Below are 12,683 nucleotides of genomic sequence, written 5' to 3' on the forward strand. Positions count from 1 at the left end.
ATACTCTGTTTAGCATGTAGATTTCCGTCACATACACACACATTTCTCTCCTTAGGTTTGTTTTTTCTCAATATCTGACACACACACACGCACACACACACAGCACACACACACCCTCCCCCGAGCACACAATTCATCCCCATCCAAGGTTATAAGACGACCACTCTTGCTTGTGCTTCCCTGCACCCCAGCATGCACGACACCTCAATCTTCAAAGAGGGCATCGAGGAGATCGAAGACGGCGACCACACTGCACTAGAGAATGCGGGGCCATTTGGAAGCAGGATGATGTGACGGCGGCTGACTGACTCCTCCCCCCACCCTCTCTTTCCTGCACAAAATTACCAATCCCTCTCTCCCCCGCACAAAATTATCAATCCCTCAACCCACGAGATCCTTCCCCTCTCGTCCATGTTTTTCTAGCTCTCTCATCAAACATGTTGTCTCTTCTCCTTCCACGTGTACAGAATCCGGATGCACACGCATCTCACATATATTACATGTCTCCATCTTTCTCATAGACCTAACTTCTTCCTCTCTCTTTCTCTCTCTATCTCTCTCTGTCTCATTACGTTTGTATCCTACTCTCTCATCCACATACATACAATCTTTCCTGCCCTATCTGCTCCATCTTCGCAAGCTCTCTCTACACGTTTCATTCACACATTGGGATATGTTCAAAATGTTGCTTTTATAATGGATGATGTAGAGTTATGGTTGGTTTTGTTGCATCCTACAAAGTAATAACCATGAAATGCATTTAGATTCTCATTTGACTGGGATTATGTGATTTTAGCATGTTGTGAAGTACTATAGACCTCGTATACATCTTGGAATTCGACAATGATTGTAACTATTGAATTGTATAGACCCGAAGTCAGTAGCCTAATATATTTGTTTCACAATTTCAACAAAGGATTAATTCACTACAAACTAAGAAAACAAATGTGTAGTCCCTCCGTTTTTATTTAAGTCCGCGTATTAGCATTCGTCAAAGTCAAGTTTTGTAAACTCTTAGAAAGTTTATAACAAAAAATATTAACATATACAATAACAAATAAATACCATTAGATTCATTATTGAATGTACTTTCACATCATACATATTTGTTATGGTAAATGTTTATATTTTTCTATAAACTTGGTCAAACTTTAGGAAGTTTGACTTCGGTCAAACCTAATATGCAGAGTTAATAAAAATGGAGGGAGTACTAGTCTATACCAATATAAAAAGACTCAAAGAGGCAGATCCAATTAATCTCGGCCATGAAATCATGTCAATCCAACGACCTAGACTGCTTGAATGTCGAGCGCTCAACACGTTTAGCGTGCAGTTAATTTCATGCCAAATATAGTGCTAATCACATAATAACACGCAAATAATATCCTACTTAATATCCGCATGCACTTAATATACTTCCAAATTAACGTGTATTGCATGTACACATTGACTAGTAGTTACTAGTACTACTCGCTAGTTGCTTAGCCGAATCACCCAACACGCCACACGGGGAGTTCAGTGTCACAAAATTTTGAGGTCGGCAGGAAAATCTCCCTCGACCCTGATTCGAGCAGTGGGAAGTTACCATCATAGCCTTCGGAACAGGCCTATGGATGACGGTTGGTAGGGGGTTGTTTTCGCCATTTTAGGTTCACCCTACCCAGCCAACCCCACCCCGGTACCCAGAGTAGTACACCTGAATACTCCCCATTTTCTATCCCCACCGCAAAATAGACTTCTCCATTGCACTGCAGCCTTCATGCTCCTCCCCTTCTACATCGGCGCACTCATCCACCGCAGCGCATCTGCCTCATCGATGACCTCGTATGCCGCACTGGAGCCGGTCCACCGTCGTCGTCGTACACGGAGCCTCTTCCCCGACACTGTCTTCCACGGTCTTGGATCTCCTTCCCGGAAGCCGACGCCAAGCGCAGAAGCACCACCGTCGTGGACAATGAACTGACTCCCGTTGCCGACCATGATGCACAGAGACTGCCCCGACCATCATTCTCCTCCTCGATTGGTAATGTGTGCACTGAATCACTTAGCAGTACATGTGCAGTTCCAATTTTGTTCATACCTACCCTTCAAATTTCGTGGTTGCTATTGTTCCCGTAAAAGTAATTAGTTATAGCCTCCATTATCCAACAGAATATCAGATTGTAGTTGTGTGTCGCTCCTGTATTGCGCTGCCCTTGGGTAGGTTTTTCATCTACAACCAGTAGTGTGGCAAATGATGGAAAGTTTTTTAGAACTAGCAAGATGCCCATGCATTGCACGCATCAAGATGCATTTGTATGAGTAGTTTATCTTGTGGGAGAAAAGGATGAACGGGGGAAGGCCTTATTTGTAAATCTGGAGAGGGGTGTGGGTATCTTTTTGCAAAATTGCCATTGTTTCCTTCCTATCTGTCAGATATAAATCGAACGGCCTATATTGCAGGATGGCAGGCACACCATCATCACCAACTCTGTTTTTTATAAGAGTAGAGAAGTAGAGATAAATAGTATTAAATATAAAATAAATATAACAGTAGAGAAGAGAGTAGAGATAGCAGGGACGTCGGGAAAGGATCGCGCGCGCGGGGGAAAAAGCGGCTGGGAGTGCGCTAGTTTTGGCGCGCGGTGTCCGGCGCGCTTTATAAAATCCAACGCCCTCCCACCGCTCTATGCCTTGCCAACACTCTGTGCCTCGCCACCGCTCTCTCCCCGCTCTTTCTCACCTCGCCGCCGCCGTGCCACCATGCCACCACGTCGTCGGGAAACTTGGGGATACCGCAGCATCCGCGCGCGCCCCTCCGGTGGCTTCTCTGCCGAGATCCGGTTCCGCGAGATGCGCCTCGGCCTCGGCAATTTCGATACCACCAACGAGGCCGCCCGCACGTACGACGCGGCGGCGTGGCACCTCCGGCGGCCTCATAGAACATTGAACTTCCCCAATGTGCCGACGCGGGAGCGGGCGCAGGAGCTCACGCCTCTGCCGTGGCTTATCACAACCGAGGATGGTCGCGACAACCGGAGGCAGGAGCCCAACCTCGGCATCGCCGAGATGGACGAGGAAGCCATGGCGTTCTGGCGCCAACGCTTCCTGCAGGACATCATCAACGAGCATGAGTTCTACGTGCAAAGGAGGGCGGAGAGGGATAAGAGGAGGGCGAAGCAAGCCGCCTATCGCAAGTACAAGCGTAGGCGAAAAGCGGACGCTCAATTCAACATGAGGCTAGGAGCAGCGTCGCCCTGGGAATACGACGACGATCGGCATCTTCACGCCTGCAGTCATACGTCGGAGGAGGACATCACCGAGGAGGAGTTGGACGACGAGGAGTAGTTGAATTATCTATTTTTATATCTATCTACGCTGAGAACTATCCTCTACTCTCTAGGCTCTACTCTCTATCTCTACTTATCGATCTCAGCACTGCAAACGCTTTTTTAAAGCGCCACGCGTTGCGATTCTGTTGGAGATGCTCTAACATAGCAGATGAGTGCTTTAATGTTGCCCACAAGATGCACGAGTATTACTAGTAGTATATTTTTCTTGCCATGTTGAGATTTCAAAACCACGAGTTCGAACATGCAGAGGAGCAATGAAGACCAAACACGGGATATTAGGGACATCTTCAAGGAGCGTGGCAAGTTAAAGAGGAGCTGCACCGAACCTGTAAAACGAGCTTTGGTAAGTAACACCCTTTCAATAACTTTTGTTTAGCCTCGTGTTCTTCGATGTGTATATGTTGTAGTTTCTATTTCTCTTAGCCTCGTGTTCTTCGATGTGTAATAAGAAGAGTCTTAAATGTCCTAATGCTTTCGTTTTTAGCTTGATGTAGGAAGTGTGTGTTCTCACCATGTAGTCTATTTTTATATTTTTTTTCCTTTTGAATTCACTTCTCCGAGTCCTGTTTATCTGAATTCTACTAAATGGATCTGGGTTGCTCTGAGTATTGATCTAAAAAAGAAGTAACTTCATGTCAGGATGCAGTTCCTGCGAGGAGGGAAGTATGGTCAACCTCGAGACCATGTTTCCAAAATGAGGCTGGATTACACACAAGGTGCCAGTTCCCTAATGATGCTGGATTAGACACAAGGTGCAAATTCCTAGATGATGCTGGATTACACACAAGCCAGCTGGAGTCGTCAGCTATTCGTGTCCTCGTGGCCCTAGTAAAGGCTGAAAGAAAGCGTGCAGCAGCCCTTGAGAATGTAGCTGAGTTCCCGAAGAAGCGAAAAGAGAAATCCGATGCTCTCTTCACCCAAGCCAAAGAAGAGATGGAAAAAGCTAGAAATAAGCTAGCAGAGGTAGAGCAGTCTAGGCGTCTCCTGCTACCTAAAACTGTTGTTAATACAAAATTTCCTTCATAATAGCTAGGTTCAAATGTTTATCCAGTCAGCATGCCTGTTGTGATGTCCATGCATCTACTGATGTGGCAACAACAACAACAACAACAATAACAACAACAACTACAACAAAGCCTTTAGTCCCAAACAAGTTGGGGTAGGCTAGAGGTGAAACCCATAAGATCTCGCAACCAACTCATGGCTCTGGCACATGGATAGCAAACTTCCATGCACCCTTGTCCAAAGCTAGCACTTTGGTGATACTCCAATCCTTAAGGTCTCTCTTAACGGACTCCTCCCATGTCAATTTCGGTCTACCCCGCCCTCTCTTGACATTCTCCGCATGCTTTAGCCGTACGCTATGCACTGAAGCTTCTGGATGCCTACGCTGAATATGCCCAAACCATCTCAAATGATGTTGGACAAGCTTCTCTTCAATTGGTGCTACCCCAACTCTATCTCGTATATCATCATTCCGGACTCGATCCTTCCTCGTGTGGCCACACATCCATCTCAACATACGCATCTCCGCCACACCTAACTATTGAACATGTCGCCTTTTAGTCGGCCAACACTTAGCGCCATATAACATTGCGGGTCGAACCGCCGTCCTATAGACCTTGCCTTTTAGCTTTTGTGGCACTCTCTTGTCACAAAGATTGCCAGAAGCTTGGCGCCACTTCATCCATCCGGCTTTGATTCGATGGTTCACAACTTCATCAATACCCCCATCCCCCTGCAGCATTGACCCCAAATACCAAAAGGTGTCCTTCTGGAACCACCTGGCCATCAAGGCTAACCTCCTCCTCCTCACACCTAGTAGTACTGAAATCGCACATCATGTACTCGGCTTTAGTTCTACTAAGCCTAAACCCTTTCGACTCCAAGGTTTGCCTCCATAACTCTAACTTCCTATTTACCCCTGTCCGACTATCGTCAACTAGCACCACATCATCCGCAAAGAGCATACACCATGGGATATCTCCTTGTATATCCCTTGTGACCTCATCCATCACCAATGCAAAAAAGATAAGGGCTCAAAGCTGACCCCTGATGCAGTCCTATCTTAATCGGGAAGTCATAGGTGTCGACATCACTTGTTCAAGCACTTGTCACAACATTATAGTACATGTCCTTGATGAGGGTAATGTACTTTGTTGGGACTTTGTGCTTCTCCAAGGCCCACCACATGACATTCCGTGGTATCTTATCATAGGCCTTCTCCAAGTCAATGAACACCATATGCAAGTCCTTCTTTTGCTCCCTATATCTCTCCATAAGTTGTCGTAACAAGAAAATGGTTTCCATGGTCGACCTCCCAGGCATGAAACCAAACTGTTTTTTGGTCATGCTTGTCATTCTTCTTAAGCGGTGCTCAATGACTCTCTCCCATAGCTTCATTGTATGGCTCATCAGCTTAATTCCACGGTAATTAGTACAACTCTAACCATCCCCCTTATTCTTGAAGATTGGTACTAATATACTCTGTCTCCATTCTTCTGGCATCTTGTTTGCCCGAAAAATGAGGTTGAAAAGCTTGGTTAGCCATACTATCGCTATGTCCCCGAGACCTTTCCACACTTCAATGGGGATACAATCAGGGCCCATCGCCTTGCCTCCATTCATCCTTTTTAAAGCCTCCTTGACCTCAGACTCCTGGATTCACCGCACAAAATGCATGTTGGTCTCATCAAAGGAGTCATCCAGTTCAATGGTAGAACTCTCATTCTCCCCATTGAACAGCTTGTCGAAGTACTCCCGCCATCTATGCTTAATCTCCTCGTCCGTCACCAATAGTTGGCCTGCTCCGTCCTTGATGCATTTGACTTGGCCAATGTCCCTCGTCTTCCTCTCTCGGATCTTGGCCATCTTATAGATGTCCCTTTCGCCTTCCTTCGTGCCTAACCGTTGGTAGAGGTTCTCATATGCCCGGCCCCTTGCTTCACCAATAGCTCGCTTTGTAGCCTTCTTCGCCATCTTGTACTTCTCTATGTTGTTTGCATTCCTATCCAGGTATAGGCACTACAAAAAAATACACTTCCGTGATGATACGTGTTTGTCACAGTAGGTCGCGGTTTTTGTCATACATGTACATCCATGGTGATTTTATGACAGAATCAAGATAGTCATACCTGTGCTGTCGTAGAAGTGTTCCATGACATTACCAAAATTATCATAATGGAAGTGTCCACTTCAATGATGACAAATCATGCATCATAGAAGTGCTTTCGTCAAGGGTGACCGACACGTGGCATCCACCATAACGGAACGCCGTTAAGCTATCGGGTCGGGTTTTGGATCTGATAACCCGTTAACAGCCCCGACCAATGGGGATTTTTCACATGTAAAATCATCATTGGCTGGAGGAAACACGTGTCGGCTCATCGTTGGGACAGTTGTCATCCACTCATTGGACAGAAGGCGCCTATGATATGTCGACACATGGTACGGCCCAACAGAGGCCCATTCCTGTGAAAAGGCCGGCCTGTTTGACTTGGTCAAAAGGTGGCGGGACGGACCATGTAAAGCCTGTCAATGGCCTGTTCGCATATAGCCCATTTACAGCCCGCTAACCCAAGGCCCGTTACACCCTATCCGAATTAGGCCCAGTAGCGTCATCTGGGCCATCCAATATGATTCCAGCCCGTTTTCACTTCTGGCCCATGTATGGCCATGACATCTTTCGGCCCATATGAGGCCCTATGTAACTCTTGGCCTATTAATGGCCCGTGGTGAAACTGGCCCGTAATGAATAGTGTATCACTTTACACCCATTAATGGTCCATGGTGAAACTGGCCCGTAATGAATAGTGTATCACTTTATACCCATTAACGGCCCGTTATTCCGTTGGGCCGTTTCTAGCCCATGTTATCTTTCGGCCTTCTCAGAGCCCATTTATTCTTGGGCTCATTTCCAGCATTCGTTTACTTACGGCCCGTTACTGTCATTTTCTGCTTGTGGGCCAAATTCAGCCCGTGGTTATAGTCGGCCCGTTTGTGGTCCGTTAATACGTTGGGCCGTTTTCATAGCGTCATCAAATACGGCCTATTAATGATGGCCCGTTATGGTCGGCCCATGAACGGACGACTCCAACTCTAGCCCATTTACGGCCATAATGCGACCTGTTATTGGCCCATGTTTGGCCAATCGATCATACGGCCCGTATAAGGCCCATTGATGATACGACCCATAGAAGGCCCATTGTTTCTACGGCCCGTAGAAGGCCCATTGTTTCTACAACCCATAGAAGGCCCACTATTTCTACGGCCCGTAGGAGGCCCAGTGTCAGTAAATATTAGCCCATGGTTATTGTGGCCTAGTTTTAAAAAATAGGTTATTGCAGCCACTAGCAAACCGCGGAAAAAGAACTGCACTCACTACAAGCAAACAAATAAACAAGACAACAAGGAAATAAATAAGCAAGCAACTTATGCTAGGCTATCACGGCTATTACACGTATTACATCCACTGGGCATCAAAGTTCGCCACCAGTGCAAATATAGGGAACAAAGCAGCATATAAACGCCGCAGCAAAACAAGTCCAGAACTGAAACCACTTCAGAAGAGTTCAAGAAACAATATCCTGGGTACCCATAATGATGGCAAGATGCTTAGCAAGCTTATTAACTTTCTCTTGTTTGGCGCTTAAATCCTCCAGCGCTTGTTGTTGCACAAGAAAGTACGCATCTAAATTCTGCAGGGACTTCCTCAGTCCTTCGGCTTCTTGCCGCAGCACAGCTGACTGATGCCTTTTAGCTTGTAGCTGAGACTGAAGAAGCCGAAGTGATTCAGGCAACGAGTTCAAAGAGCTTGTGCCAGCGGTACTGGCCAATAACTCGAACACTACATCAACGCAGGACTGTGGGGTTTTCTCACTATCTACAAGATCGTTTTTATCACCTTTCTTGGAGACCAACAGGGTTGTCTCACTATCTTGAACCTTATCTGCATTACTTTCTCTACCATTGCATAGTGGGGTGCTCTTCTCCAATATTCTGTTTGCATACTACAAGAGAAACAAGCAGACACATCACAGGTTTAGCATGTAGTATACGAAACTCATTTTGGTAAAACGGTTCAATAGTAAGGTGGACATGATAACACCATGAAACAAACATATATCTATGTACTATGGTCACTGTATTGTCCATATCATTCTAGTTTATGTTCCCTAATCAAGATAGAGACATAGTTCAACTCATATATTTTTAAGACACATCAGCATAGACAGAATATAAGTGTGAGAAACTACACAACATTGGCAGCACTTGTAATGTGCATCACATGATAACATAAATGTTTATACAACTTAAACTGAAATCAACATAGAGCAAGAAGTTAGAACAACAATCCAGTTAAAGAAATAGGTTTAAAACATACCTGTTGCGCCATTGGACTTTGAATTGGATCCTTCAAATTCGAAAGAAGTTAGTATGAGTAAATATAGTGATGCAACAACAAAGGAGTATGGACAATAGCTACGGAATCTGACCTGAGAACAGTTGCTCTTCTGCTTTAAACGTGGAGTTTGGGTTAGTTGTGGTGGTCTTCGTGCTTTGGGCACTATAGTAGCTTTACAAACTGCTCGTGTGGGGGTACTCTGTAGTGGACATGGTGCTTTGTCAACTAGAAGTGGGTTACTATCCGTTGGGTTTGCGGTTAGATGGGTTGTAGCTGGTTCTCTGCCCAACGGTGTAAGTGTGCAATCTGGAAGAGTCTTGATTATGTGTGGTGGGGCTAGTTTGTGGGCCAGTACAACCATGGTTCTATCTGCATCGACGGGTAGCACTGTCATTTGTGAAGAACTGGTTTTTGCTCCCTTAGATACTGCCATCACCCCCTCCAATTCAAATGGCTGACAAACAAGAAAAGAAATTGAACGTACAGACATTGTATGATAGATAGATGTGGTAATTCATATATATGTTGTCTAACCAAACAAGACAACATGACACAATTTCACATATATGATGCCTAACTAAACATATAGCATGACACAGTTTCAGATATATGATGGATAACTTAACAGGATATAATGGCATAATTCAACATATGATGAGTACCTAAACAGGATGACATGACAAAACTATATGATGTCTTTCTAAAATAGGTTGGAGTGAAATAATTCACATACATGTTGTCTAAGTATACATGATGTCATGATATAATTGACATAATTGATTCATATACTAAGCAGCTGGCACTCACATGTATGATCTCTAAACTAAGCAGATAGAATTCAATATTGTGCATATGATGTCTAAACTAAGCAATGCAAGACACCATATGCATCATATGGTGAAATATAAACATTGCAACTTAGAGCATACACCTCAGGTGGGATATAGGACTGGTCATCTGTCTCTGAATCCTCCTCTGAGGAGCTCCCTGTAACCATCGAGATATATGCTTCAACAGGTACCATTGCCTGCTCTGAAGACCTTGTTTTCACTCCAGATTTTTCCATAACCGGCTCAAATGGCCGATACACATGAAGAGTAGTTCAATATACATAGATTGTCGACAAATGGAATACATAACTGAAAAAAATATGGCATGAGATAATTCACATATATGATGCCTAGCTCCATGGCGGTGCATAATTCACATATACGATAACTGGCTTAAAAACATGGCATTGCATAATTCACATATCTGATATAGAAAGCAAACGGGAGGCATTCACACAAAGCATGTCTAATCTAAGCAGATGGCATGGCAATGCAAGACACCATATGCATGATATGAGCAATATAACCCAGCCAAGTTAGAGCATGCACCTCGGGGGGGGGGATACGACTGGTCATCTGTCTCTGAATCCTCCTCTGAGGAGCTATCTGTAACCAGCAGGAAATCTGCATCGACAGGTAGCACTGACTACTCAGAAGACCTTGTTTTCACTCCATATTTTCCCATGACCGACTCAAATGGCTGATGCACAGGAAGAGTAGATGAATGTATAAACATTGTTGACAAATGGAATACATTATGGAAAAAAGTATGGCACGATACAATTCACATATACGATGACTGGCTAAATAGGATGGCATTGCATGATTCACGTATATGATGCCTGGCTAGAGAAGATGGCATTGCATAATTCCCATATACTCCCTCCATTCCTAAATATTTATCTTTTTAGAGATTTCAAATGGACTACCACATACGGATGTATATAGACATATTTTAGAGTGTAGATTCACTCATTTTGTTCCGTATGTAGTCACTTGTTGAAATCTCTAAAAAGACAAATATTTAGGAATGGTGGGAGTATGATATAGAAACCAAACAGGTGGCATTCACGCAAAGCAAATCTAAACAAAGCTGATGACATATAAGATGTATAATGTAAGCAATGCAAGGCGCCATATGCATGATATGACCAACATCAGCATGCCAGGTTAGAGCAAACACCTCAGGTGGTAAACAGGCATGGTCGGCTCCTTCCGAATCTCCATCTGAGCAATTATCTTCCTCTGGAATACAATCTGGAAATGCAGGAGGGGGGGCCACTTCGCCCACCATGGAGCGGCGTCTGCATGACATTATATTCCCACGCAACGGTCTTCTCTTTTTCTCTACATGTTCAGTATGATTGTGTATAATATCTGACATGCATAAAAAAATAGTTAGATTTTGTAAGGCCTAAGGGGTGCATGCAAAAATCAAGACTGATGGTAGCAAACGAGTGGATGGATCCAAAACTAATGATAGCAGGTAGATTATAACTTCATTTTAAAAATATAGACAATGGATCATCTATTGTTTGTTGTCCACCCAACATGAACCACATAGAAGACCCCAGATGAACCAGATAGTAGATAGATACTATTCGTTGCTGGCTCGATATGATACCCATGGGCAATTCAAAACTCAAGTTTGAACGATAAAGTAGCAGGTAATAATAACCAATGTATAACGTAAGCAAACACGAAAGACCGCAACCTCTCTTTCGGAACTGTGTAGTCCTCAGGTTCATCTGCTCAGTCGATGATGGTAATGCAGTTGGCATGGCTGCCGACAACGGGGAAGATGATCTGAGGCGGCGAAAGAAAGTTTGCAGGGGGATCTCTGCTGCAGTGAACACTTCTGTCGATAGTGCACCTCAGGTGGGGTGGATGACGGCATGGCAGGAGCAGGACATAACACACAGAGTTTTCTTTGATGCCTATCTTAAAATGAAGTAAATCTGTAAGGGCTCCTTAGAATTGGAGGATTCTATAAACGCAGGGACAGGAAAAACACAGGAATAGGATAGGAATGCACGTGCAAAACAGATCATTTGGAAACATAGGATTTCAATCAACCTGGGTGTTTGGCTCACATGAATTTGAAGAACACAGGAATGGAGAAACAAAGTGATGTGACGAGTGTACAACCTCTTTGGCATAGCCTTGTGGACCTCAGCATCATTGGGTTGGACGTGGAGGATGGTGATGATGCTGGTGTGACTGTCGGAGGCAGGCAAGAAGATCTGAGGCCTATGGAAACGGCGTCGAGGGTACTGCTCCGCTGTGATGGACGGTTCCATCATTGGAGCAGTTCCGCTAAGGTGTACGGCGACGAGGCTGAAGCAGGACAAGACAGACAATGTTAATCTGAAGTGGGACCCTAGTATCATCTACAATAGATGATGTAAAATACATCACCAAAACATGCTAGATGTAAAACGCATCAGCCGCGCCACGGCCGCTCTGACAGATACTGTAAGTACTGTTCACTCTGAACTTAACTGAAGAAAATGAACTTTACAGTCGAAACTAAATTTTACTGTCGAAACTGATTGAACTAGTAACAAAGCATTGCAATAGATGTTTAGGGCGTTCGAGCACTAGTAGCAAAGAAGCAGTGATCTAAATCAGCAGACGCTCAAGCAAGGAATGCACTAGCAGAGAGCAAGTTGTGCAGTAGCACCGCGAACGAGTGCTAAAGCAGCAACTCCTGTAGCTGCCGGAGGTCGTGCAGCAGCAGCAGCAGCACAAGCAAGAGCAAGAGCAGAGCAGCAGCACGAACGAAAGCAGGAGCAGTGCAGCAGCGCGACCAACAGCAAGAATAGAGCCGCAGCGTGAGCAAGAGCCGGAGCAGCTGCAGCTAGTGTTGTTGTGGTAGTCACTGCCGAGGAAGCAACGACATGGGGGAGAGACGTCGTGGATGATGTGGCCGGCGATGGCGCTGTCGATGGAGACCCGCCATGTCTGCTCAGTATCGAGCACCGACAGCCCCATGAGATCGAATAAAAGATAAAATACAGCGGTGAGTGCAGAACCTCCTTGGTGGCACCGAGTTGGCCTCGTCTTCATCGGAGGAATTGGTGAGGGTGCCGCGGTTCCGGTGGGGCAGGTCAAGAT

Source organism: Triticum aestivum, chromosome 5B, assembly GCF_018294505.1.
Source record: "Triticum aestivum cultivar Chinese Spring chromosome 5B, IWGSC CS RefSeq v2.1, whole genome shotgun sequence".
Taxonomy (NCBI): Eukaryota; Viridiplantae; Streptophyta; class Magnoliopsida; order Poales; family Poaceae; genus Triticum; species Triticum aestivum.